The 10,781-nt window shown below is 40.5% G+C and overlaps 1 long non-coding RNA gene across 1 annotated transcript; it reads right to left on the bottom strand.

Annotated features, from left to right (window-relative positions):
* Nucleotides 1–456: 456 nt before the first annotated feature.
* On the bottom strand, nucleotides 457–7,547 carry LOC129032378 (uncharacterized). Its single transcript, XR_008501350.1, has 3 exons — nucleotides 7,417–7,547; nucleotides 7,144–7,295; nucleotides 457–2,709 (listed from the first exon to the last, which is right to left on the bottom strand). It is a non-coding gene; the product is annotated as an uncharacterized LOC129032378 (long non-coding RNA).
* Between the last annotated feature and the right edge of the window lie 3,234 nt (nucleotides 7,548–10,781).

The raw sequence follows: 10,781 nt of genomic DNA, 5'->3' as shown, positions 1-10,781 counted from the left end.
TTAATTGCCAGTGACCCTCTCCCCTCCTGCATTTCACCAGTTAACTTTTTCAACCCTTCAGATCTTCACTTAAGTGTTTTTTTCTCAAGGAAGCCTTTTCTGACCTCCCTGAGTTCATGCTTCTATTACAGGATTTCAAAACAACACATATTTATACTTAGTTGTTCTTATAAAAGTTCACATTGACATGTATTTGTCTTCTCCAGAAGATTTTAAGTTACAAGTAGACAGGGTTTATGATTTGGCATTTTGTTTTGTCTTGATTTGTTTTTTAGAGACAGGATCTCATTATGTTGCCCACACTGGAGTGTAGAGGCTATTTAAAAGCATTCATAGTCCACTGCAGCCTCAAACTCCTGGGCTCAAGTAATCTTCCTGCTTCAGCTTCCTGAATAGCTGAAATTACAGACTTACATGACCATGCCTGGCCAATGAGGGATTAATGTGAGTGGCACTTGGTGGATGCTCAATGAGGGTTTATTAAAGTTATAGAGACTGTTCATAGAAATATATTTTTTCCCTGTATCCATCATAGATCTTATAATAGTCCTTGGCACATATCATAGATTCATTAAAATGTGTTCACCTCAAGCTTCAAATTAGCCAAGTTCCATTTTATGCTGAAATAACAGTATGTTGAATTTCAAAACAAGAAAAACACAAAGTTTTTAGAATGTAAGAGGCAATAACAACTCCAAAATCTTGAGAGACAGTTGTGACTTCATATCCGCTGGGTGAAATATCCTGTGTAGTGATTAAGACCATGTGTTCCTCAAGAGATTAAATAGCAAGTTACTATATGACCCAGCAATTCCATTCCTAGTTATATACCCAAAAGCAATGAAAGCCTGTACCTGAATGTTCACAGAAGCATTATTTTTAACAGGAAAAGGTGAAAACAATGCAAATGTTCTTCAACTGATTAATGGGTAAATACAATATGGTGTATCCAGACAACCAAATATCATTTGATAAAAAAGAAATGGAATGCTGATACATGCTACAACATGGATGAATCAAAGACCACATATTGTATAATTCCATTCATCTGAAAGGTTCAGAAGAGCTAATTCAATAAAGATAGAAAGTAGATTAGTTTTTTCTTGGGTTTGGGGAGCTGAAGAAAAATGGAGAGTGATTGACAATGGGTATGGAGCTTATTTTGGAGTGATGAAAATGTTCTAAAATTGTAGTGATGGTCACACAACTTCACAAATATGCCAAAAATAATTAAATTATACACTTTAAAATGCATATTATAGTGTATAAATTATATCTCGACACGGTTTTTTTTGTTTTTTTGTTTTTTTAAAAAAACTGATGATGAGCTCCAAAGCCAGATTGTCTGGGTTCATCTCAAGACCCCTTCATTTCCTAATTATGTGGCCTTGAGCAGGTTACTTAATCTTGCTGCCTTTCAGATAATAATGATGCCTACTCGGTAAGGTTATGGTGAGAATTAAACTCATCAATATGCATAAAAGATTTAGGTAACCACTTAACAAAAAGTTCAATAAATATAAACTTTTATTAGTGTTGTTTTCTTGTTCTAGAGGGATTCATCTGCAGGTTCCTAGATCTTCCAACATGTGCATCTGTTTTGACCTACAGTGCCTTGAGGAATGGTTCATACACTAGTGATCGCTTTTCTATAGTTTATCTTGTTGATAGCCAGTCTATTGTTCTCCCCTCTCTTAGCAGAAATTTCTCCTTTCTTCTGATTTTAATCTGTAAAATAGATTTCTCCTGTTGCTACTACACTCATCTATTAAGGTGTAGACCGCTGAAGGAAATTTCTCTTTTCTCAGGGCTGGTTCTCTTTACACAGGAGTGCCCAGCAACCCAAGTGATGGGTATCCAGAGATAACCACAAGGGCTGAATCGTGTGCATGGGGAGAAGGGATGGACAGCAATTAGGAAACTGCTGTCTAATCATGAAATAAGTATCCCTGAGTCAGAGTATGTTCTACCTGCATCCAACCTTTGCTAGTCTCTTGGCCATCCAGGGCAAGTTGAGTAAAGATGAATAAACTTAGATGAAGATCCACTATTATGCCCATGATGCTATTAGCTAGACATTTTCAGACATGAAACACTCTCTCTCTTTAAAACTTACTTATTACAAGACGCAATCTGTCGTATTCATTTTCTTGTACTATTTAAACCTCTTTTTTTCCGGGAAAAGTTTAAGCTTGATCACAATTCTTAATGAGCACCCCGGATTCAATTCTTCTGTTATAAACGTAGACTGTCTTGCTTATCCTTTTTGTTGTTGTTGTTGTTGTTTTTCTGGTCATATGCTCTTTCCTTTCTTCTTTCATTCAGTGAATGATATTAATTGAGTGCTTCTTACATGCCAGGTACTGTTTTAAGACGAATTCCTTGTCAGCTTGAAGTTTACATACTAGTTGGGAGAAGTCAGGGAATAAGTATAGGCTGGGCACGGTGGCTCACGCCTGTAGTCCCAGAACTTTGGGAGGCTGAGGCAGGTGGATCACCTGAGGTCAGGAGTTCGAGGCCAGCCTGGTGAACATGGTGAAACCCCATCTCTACTAAAAATACAAATATTATCAGGGCATGGTGGTGGGTGCCTGTAATCCCATCTATTCAGGAGGCTGAGGTGGGAGAATCACTTGAACCTTGGAGGCAGACATTGCAGTGAGCCGAGATCATACCACTGTACTCCAGCCTGGGCGACAGAACAAGATTCTGTTTCAAAAAAAAAAAAAAAGAGTAAGTACGTAAGCAAGTATATTGGTGTTATGTCAAATGGAAATACATGCTATGCGGGAAAAAAAACTAAAACAAGCCAGGAGAATTGGGAGTGCTGGTGAATATTATTTAATGTACAAATTTCAGGAAAGGACTCACGGATAAGGTGACATTTGAGCAGAGACGTGGAGGAAGCGAGGGAGGCAGCCTCTTGGGTACCTGATGAGAGAGAAGCTGAGTTGGGGGTGTGCTTGGCATGTTTGAAGAGCAGCAAGGAGGTTGCTGTGGCTGGAGCCCACTAAGCAAGCAGGAGAGAGGTAGAAGAGAGAGGTCAGAGAACTAATAGAACCAGATCATGCAGGGCCTTGAAGGAAACTGTGTAAAGGTTAGATTTTACTCTAAAAGGAAGAAAAGCCATGAGAGAATTTTGAAGAGCGTATTGAGACATTCAACTTAGATTTTTTTGTTGTTGTTGTTGAGTATCACTCTTGTCGCTCAGGCTGGAATGCAATGGCGTGATCTTGGCTTGGTGAAACCTCCGCCTCCTGGGTTCATGCAATGCTCCCACCTCAGCCTTCCGAATAGATGGGATTACAGGCACCTGCTACCATGCCTGGATAATTTTGTATTTTTAGCAGAAATGGGGTTTCATCATGTTGGCCAGGCTGGTCTCAAACTCCTGACCTCAGGTGATCTGCCCATCTCAGCCTCCCAACGTGCTAGGATTACAGGTGTGAGCCACTGTGCCCAGCCAATCTAACTTCGATTTTTAAGAGGCTCTTTACAGCTATTTTGTTGAGAGGGAGACAAGGGTGAGAATCAAGGAGCCCAGTTAGGGCACTGTTTTTGTAATCCTGGAACATCCCAATTTTAATAACAGTGTAGGTGACAGAAAGTACTTAGGTTCTGGATATGCTTGGAGTGTAAAGCTAGCAGAATTTGCTGATAGATTCAAAGTGCAATGTGTGAGAAAGAGGAGTCAAGAATGACTTAGATGAAAAATAAAAACAAAACTACCAAACTACGTCTCTATTTCCAGAGTGGCTGTATTGTTTTCTATGTGCACCAGCAATGTATAAATGATCCACTTTCTTCACATTCTTGCCAGCATTTTGTGTTATTACTATTTTTTATTTTAGCTATTCTGATAGGTAAGTAGTAATATTTCATTGTGGTTTTAATTTGCATTTTCCTAAGAAAAGAAACTAGAGCAAACAAACAGCAAGAAAAAAGAATGACTGAACCAAGGATTCTTTTTGGGTTGATGAAAATCTGCAATCAGATAGTGGTGATGGTTGCACAAAACCCACTGAATTGTATACTTAAGAAGAGTGAATTTTGTGGCATGTGAATTTTATCTCAATTAAAAAGTAATGAATACTTCACTGTCTTTGTTTTGAGGAGCTGGAAAAATCTATTGGCAATTACCAACGTGGGAAAAATGGGTGGAAGGAAGCAGGTTTTTGTGGAATGGGGGAAGAGAACAGGAATAGTGAATATATTACTTTTGAGATGCCTAACAGATATCCATGTGAAAATGTTTAGTGTGAGTTGGATATAAGAGTCCCAAAATCCAGAGAAATCTCCAATTTGGAGACAGAAATTTAGACATTGTCAGAATATAGATAATGTTCAAAGCTACAGGCCAGGCTAAAGTCACCTAAGAGAGACAATGTAAATAGAGGAGAGAAGCACTTAGCTTGAGCACGGCAACATTTAGCGGTCAGAAAGATTTGAAAATCAGCAAAAGAGACTGAAAAGGAGGAGCCAGTGAGGTGGGAAGAGAACTTGATGTCCCAAATATCAAGTAAAGAGCATATTTTATGAAGCAGAAGTGGCCAATTCTGCCTAATGCTGCTGATGAGTCAAATAAAGTAAGAATTGAGAACTGACCACTGGATTTTACAAATTGTTGATCATGACAAGAACAGTTTTGGTGGTATTGGCGGCAAAAAAAAAAAAAAAAAAACATTGGAGGGTTCATAAATAAATGGGAGGTGAGGATGAGAATTAATGGGTGCAGAGAAATAGTGGAGGGAGAGGGAGAAGAATGTGAGACCAAGAGAAGGTTCTTTTCCTTTTCTTTTGAGGTGGGAGAAATACAGCACGTTTATAGGCTGATGAGAAACAAGTAGAGGGAGTGAAAATTGATGATGCAGAAGTGAGAGAAGAGAATGGCTGTAGTGATATTCTTTTTTATAGCGATATTCTTTTTTTTTTTGAGATGGAGTCTCGCTCTGTCTCCCAGGCTGGAGTGCAGTGGCACCATCTCGGCTCACTGCAAGCTCCGCCTCCTGGGTTCACGCCATTCTCCTGCCTCAGCCTCCTGAGTAGCTGGGACTACAGGCGCCCGCCACCACGCCCGGCTAAATTTTTGTATTTTAAGTAGAGACGGGGTTTCACCATGTTAGCCAGGATGGCCTCGATTTCCTGACCTTGTGATCCTCCCACCTCGGCCTCCCAAAGTGCTGGGACTACAGGCATGAGCCACCGCGCCAGGCCTTTATAGCGATATTCTTGAATACAGATGAAGAGGATGGAATCCAGTGATAAGTGGAGGGCTGTCCTCAGATAGGAGTCCAGGTAGTTTATATCTTGAATAACTGGAGGAATGTGAGTATATAGGAGCATGGGTACAAGTAGGGTAGCAGATATGATTGAGAGTATGTAGTTTTCTTCTTATCATTTTAATTTTTTTAGGGAAATAGGAACTAAAGCCACTGGCCAAGAATGAGGGTGGAGGAGGAGATATTGAAAGTTTGTCAAAGGAGAAGATATTAAATGCTCGCCTAGAGAAATGAAAGAAGGAGATTCTGGAAATGTAGTGGCCTTTCCTTGGCAGTGCCATGGGCCCACATGAGAGATTACTGGTCATGAATTTACAGTGAGATCTGTCAGCATAGCTATGTTTTGCTTTTTTTCCCCAACCATAGCACAGGTGCAGGCATAGAATAAACAGAGAGCTGGAGTAATCAGAATTGAGGACTTTTTTTCAGGTAAGTTAGAGGAAGAAAGTGTGTGTTGGGAGGGTGTTGTAGGTGTCTACAAGGAAGTGTTATGACAATGGACCATGACCTCTAAGCCCCGTAAAGACGGAAGAAAGGACCTGAGGGGAGTGAACAACAGTGAGTAATGATGAAGGCACTGGACTGTAGAACCAGGTGGAGTCCAAGAATTTTCGGAATTGGAGTGCTAGAGGTAGTGAGCCAGAAAAACAAGAGAAGCACAAGTTTGCAATGTATAATAGCACGCCAACTCTGCTTCATGCAAAGATGTTTAAATCCAGCAGTACAGAATGGCTTGGTAAAAACTCAAGGCGTGTTAAAATATCATTCACATGAACTCAAGTGGTGATGGTCAAAGTTGTGAATAAAAAAATCCTTTCACACATTTTATAAAAACAGGTAACAACAATTGAATGTATGTTATCATTGCTCCAGCGCAAGAAAAGAGCAGTCGTCTGTTTATGACTAAAATTGTCAGTGCTTAAAATGTTCCAAGAGTCAATATTTAATTAACAAATTGCCACACTCATTTCACAGATGCCACATATGAGAGAATTAATATAGAATGAAGAATTAATGAACCCCTATTTAGGAAAACATGGGAATTAATACACACACCCACACCCAACCAACCACACACACGTACACACCCTGGTAATCAAAACTATAAACTGGGGAAATTAAGAAGATTGAAGAGCAGTCACTAAAAATATGCTTGTGTCAGAGTATCTAAAGAACACAGCTTACATAGAGCACAGGACTTTCCTGTGGTTTAAATCTTGAGTACAATAAAATGTTTGACACCCAGTAAGTATAAAACAAATATTTGTTCGATTGAATTAAATGAATGAATAAATAAATGAATGATGATGATTTGTCATCTCTCTATCATGACATTTGTGTATAACAAAATCTTTTCCATTTTGTCCCATGCACGTTCAATTTCTGGTTGGTAATTGGCAATGATGGAATGACTGTCCAGAGTAAAGAAGCCTCTCTTTGTTCTTGTGCCACGATTTGCCAGCCAGGCAGTGCTTGCAGTTCACTGGACTGATCATTTTCTTTCACACTCTGTGCCTTTGCAAATATTATACTTTTGTCTGAAAATTGCCTGCTGCCAACCCTTCATTATCATCCCCACTAACTCTCACCCATCCTTCCCAGCTTGTTGACTTGGAAACTCCTTCTTTTTTTCCCAGCTGCAATTCAAGCAACACCTCCTCTGGCAAGCCTTTTCAACTCTGCCTTAGTCTTTTTTGGCCCTAGTTTTTGCATCTCTCCAGATTCACTGGGCTTTGTCTGCTTTCTGGGTCACTTGTTCAGTGAAGAACCCCTACCCCATCATCACCACAACTCTTAACCCTACCACCCTTCTTAGCCCTTTCCAGATGAGGGCTGTGCTCTAGAATGGCTCCTTCATACTCACCATGATGGGACTGCAAAGACCCTCGTGCCTGGGGCCTGAACCCACTGGGCCCCTGAAGTTCAGCTCCCTGCAGCATTCCCAGAGTCTGAGGAAGCACCGTGAACTGAGGTCTGGGCTCTGACTTCCCTGATCCTGGAGCCAGGTCATCCAATCTGTAAATGTAAAGGATGGAATTATTTTTACCAATGAGAAACAGGTAGACTCTTATGCCTTTCTCCTCATGCCCTATCCCCACCCTTTACAGACTGTAGAAGCACACAGATTTCTACTTACAGACTGTTATGGAGCACATAGATTTCTACACGACCGACTGGAGACATCTAGTGTGATCGAGACCTCAGCTGTGTTTTGTAATCAATGTGCCACCTTTGCTTCCCCCTCTACTCTCATTCTTGCTGCTCAATAACACTGGAACTCTGCTCCAGGTTCTCATTTCTATGCAAGTGTAGAAATCCTCTATAATCTCCTAGCAACACAGGCATACCCCTACCCTACCTTGAAATAACCTGCGTCATGATTGTTAGTTTACTTTAACGGAGATTCTTGAGTGCAGAGGATTTTTTTTCAGTGGTCTCATTACTTAGCACCATGTTGGGAACATAGTAGGTGACTCAATCAACAGTTTTTAATTAATTAATGGCTTTAACATTAAATAATTATAAAACACATTTAAAACAAAAAGAGCTCTTAGACATTTTTGCTTTAACTCTCTGTATGATACGGAGAAACAGCCTGAGGCCAGGAGAATTAAGGTACTTTCCAGAGTCATGCAGCTACTGAGTAGCCAGACTGGGGATGGCATATTGGTTTCCTGATCACACAGCACTATTCTCTGTTTGAAAACTGTTACTTCCATTTATGTGAGTGGAAAACAACATCAGGATCAATCTGGCAAACCCCTGGGAACTGTGTTTCTCCAGGCCATCTTTAAGCCTTTAGATTAAAATATAAAATTGGGTAACACTAACAATAGAAGACAGTGTTCCTTTGCCTCTGTCCCCATCCTCTACAAAGTCCCTGCTGCCTTGTTTCCTGGATGTCTCTAGATGGTGTCTCACAGGTGATTGCAAACACAGTCCTGCCAGCTCCCATATGGCACCTGTCATGACATTCCTTTTCTTCTTCAATTTCTAGCTCAGTGCCCACAGCCAGAGCTTCCCAGGCTGCCTGTCCATGGGTGTGGCACATCTGCAGAGCCTCAGGTGGCTCCTGCTGCTGCTCACTCCATGAGCCCTGACTGCTAATGACTGCCCAGGGCCCTGTTTCCTTCCCTAGTATTCCTGTGGGCTGGTTAGCTAGTTACTCAAGAGCCACCACGTGGAGTCCGTGCTCCTATAGTAGCCTAAAATGAGGAAACTGCCCTTCATTAATCCAACTCTAGCTTGTTCCAAAACATGGAGCACAGAACATTGCTGCCTGCAACCCCTGGAATGGCACAAGATTATCTATTTATTTATTCTTTAATCACAGCTGGAGGCCTCAGATATGAATATTGAGGATTGGTGAAAGAACTCAACAATTTGACTGTCATAATTGTGACACAGGGAGGAAGGAAGGATAGCATACCAAGCCCTTAATCACATGCTCCCCAGATACCAACATAAGGACCGACATTCTAGAGTAGGGGTCAGCTCATGGCCTGCTTTTCTTTGGCCGGTGAGCTAAGAATGGTTTTTACATCTTTAAATTGTTGTGAAAACGAAACGAAAAACAAAGAAAATGCCAGAGACCTGTGTGACATGCAAGCCTAGAATACTTACTGTCAGGGCTCTGAGCCCAAGCTAAGCCATCATATCCCCTGTGACCTGCACGTACACATCCAGATGGCCGGTTCCTGCCTTAACTGATGACATTCCACCACAAAAGAAGTGAAAATGGCCTGTTCCTGCCTTAACTGATGACATTATCTTGTGAAATTCCTTCTCCTGGCTCATCCTGGCTCAAAAGCTCCCCTACTGAGCACCTTGTGACCCCCCACTCCTGCCCGCCAGAGAACAACCCCCCTTTTTCCTTTACCTACCCAAATCCTATAAAACCCCACCCCTATCTCCCTTCACTGACTCTCTTTTTGGACTCAGCCCGCCTGCACCTAGGTGATTAAAAGCTTTATTGCTCACACAAAGCCTATTGGTGGTCTCTTCACATGGATGCGCATGAAACTTACTATGAAATTCTTTAGAAAAAGAGCTTGTGTTCTCATTGTTCATTTCCCACCTATGAGTGAGAACATGCAGTGTTTGGTTTTTTGTCCTTGCGATAGTTTGCTGAGAATGATGGTTTCCAGCTTCATCCATGTCCCTACAAAGGACATGAACTCATCATTTTTTATGGCTGCATAGTATTCCACGGTGTATATGTGACACAGGAAGGGGAACATCACACACCGGGGCCTGTTGTACGGTGGGGGGAGGGGGAAGGGATAGCATTTGGAGATATACCTAATGTCAAATGACGAGTTACTGGGTGCAGCACACCAACATGGCACATGTATACATATGTAACTAACCTGCACGTTGTGCACATGTACCCTAAAACTTAAAGTATAATTAAAAAAAAAAAAAGAAAAAGAGCTTGTGTACCCTTGTCCTAGAGGGCAAACAAAATGCCTCTATTGGAAATCTGACAATGCATAATATGAACCATGTAATTGTAAATTATAAATGAGTTCCATTGGCTTTGCACCTGTATTAAAATCTTGAATTTTTCATCATGATGGTCACCAAGAGCACAGAGAAGTGAGTGCACTCTCTTGATGACTTGTCACTTCCGTGTCAGACAGCAGTTCTGCCTTCAGACATCGTGGCCTTGTGCCACGTCTGGTCTTAGTGCCTGACCCTGCACCAGAGAAAGAGTCCATCCTCTCACATCTGTCCCATTATTCCCATTATTCTAGACAATTGGGAGCACTTCATATTAGCCTTCCTTTAGGAATTTTCCTTTAGGATAAGGAGTGCCCTCCTCCCAGAATACAGATCCACAGGCTTGTCTATAAATAGACTCCTGGGAGTCTTGGGCCACCAGTTCTGCAGCTATGCCAAGAAATGAGTGAATCTTAAGATGAGCACAGCTCAGACTGAAACTGAGGCCCCCACCACACATAAAATTCAATTTGATTTCTGATTAACTTGATCTTGATTTGGTTTAGAATAAACCAAAAGTATAAATATTTGCCTTCTATTCGATGCAAACAGATTTTCTTCCAGCTCTGATGTAAATGTAAATTTCAATAATAATTTCTTAGAAATGGGAGAATGATTAGTTTTAGTTTATATTTTCTTTTCCTTTGAAATATAAATTTCTGTGCCGTTTTCAGCTGGTTGTCTTCTAGCTCATCATTGGTAGATAAAGGTTTCATATGCCAATAAATAATCTAGGGTGCCAGAAATACAACAAAAATTTTACTATGTGCTATTGGTTTTTTTAATTCATTTGAGCTTCTCATTCCATTTCTGTTTTCCAAGTATCAACTAAAAATAACAAGAAAATAATATCTACTTTTAACTTAGAAGGAAAAAGCAGCTTCAGCATTAATTCAAACTCCTCTTTTTGATTAATACTAGTATTTTATTGATACTAGATTAAACTAAATGAATTATGAAACTAATGTAAAAAATATGCTTAAATTTATTTATGTATTC

The sequence above is a fragment of the Pongo pygmaeus genome, chromosome 2 (genome assembly GCF_028885625.2).
Source record: "Pongo pygmaeus isolate AG05252 chromosome 2, NHGRI_mPonPyg2-v2.0_pri, whole genome shotgun sequence".
In the NCBI taxonomy this organism is placed as follows: Eukaryota; Metazoa; Chordata; class Mammalia; order Primates; family Hominidae; genus Pongo; species Pongo pygmaeus.
This window is presented reverse-complemented; position numbering and strand designations above follow the sequence as displayed.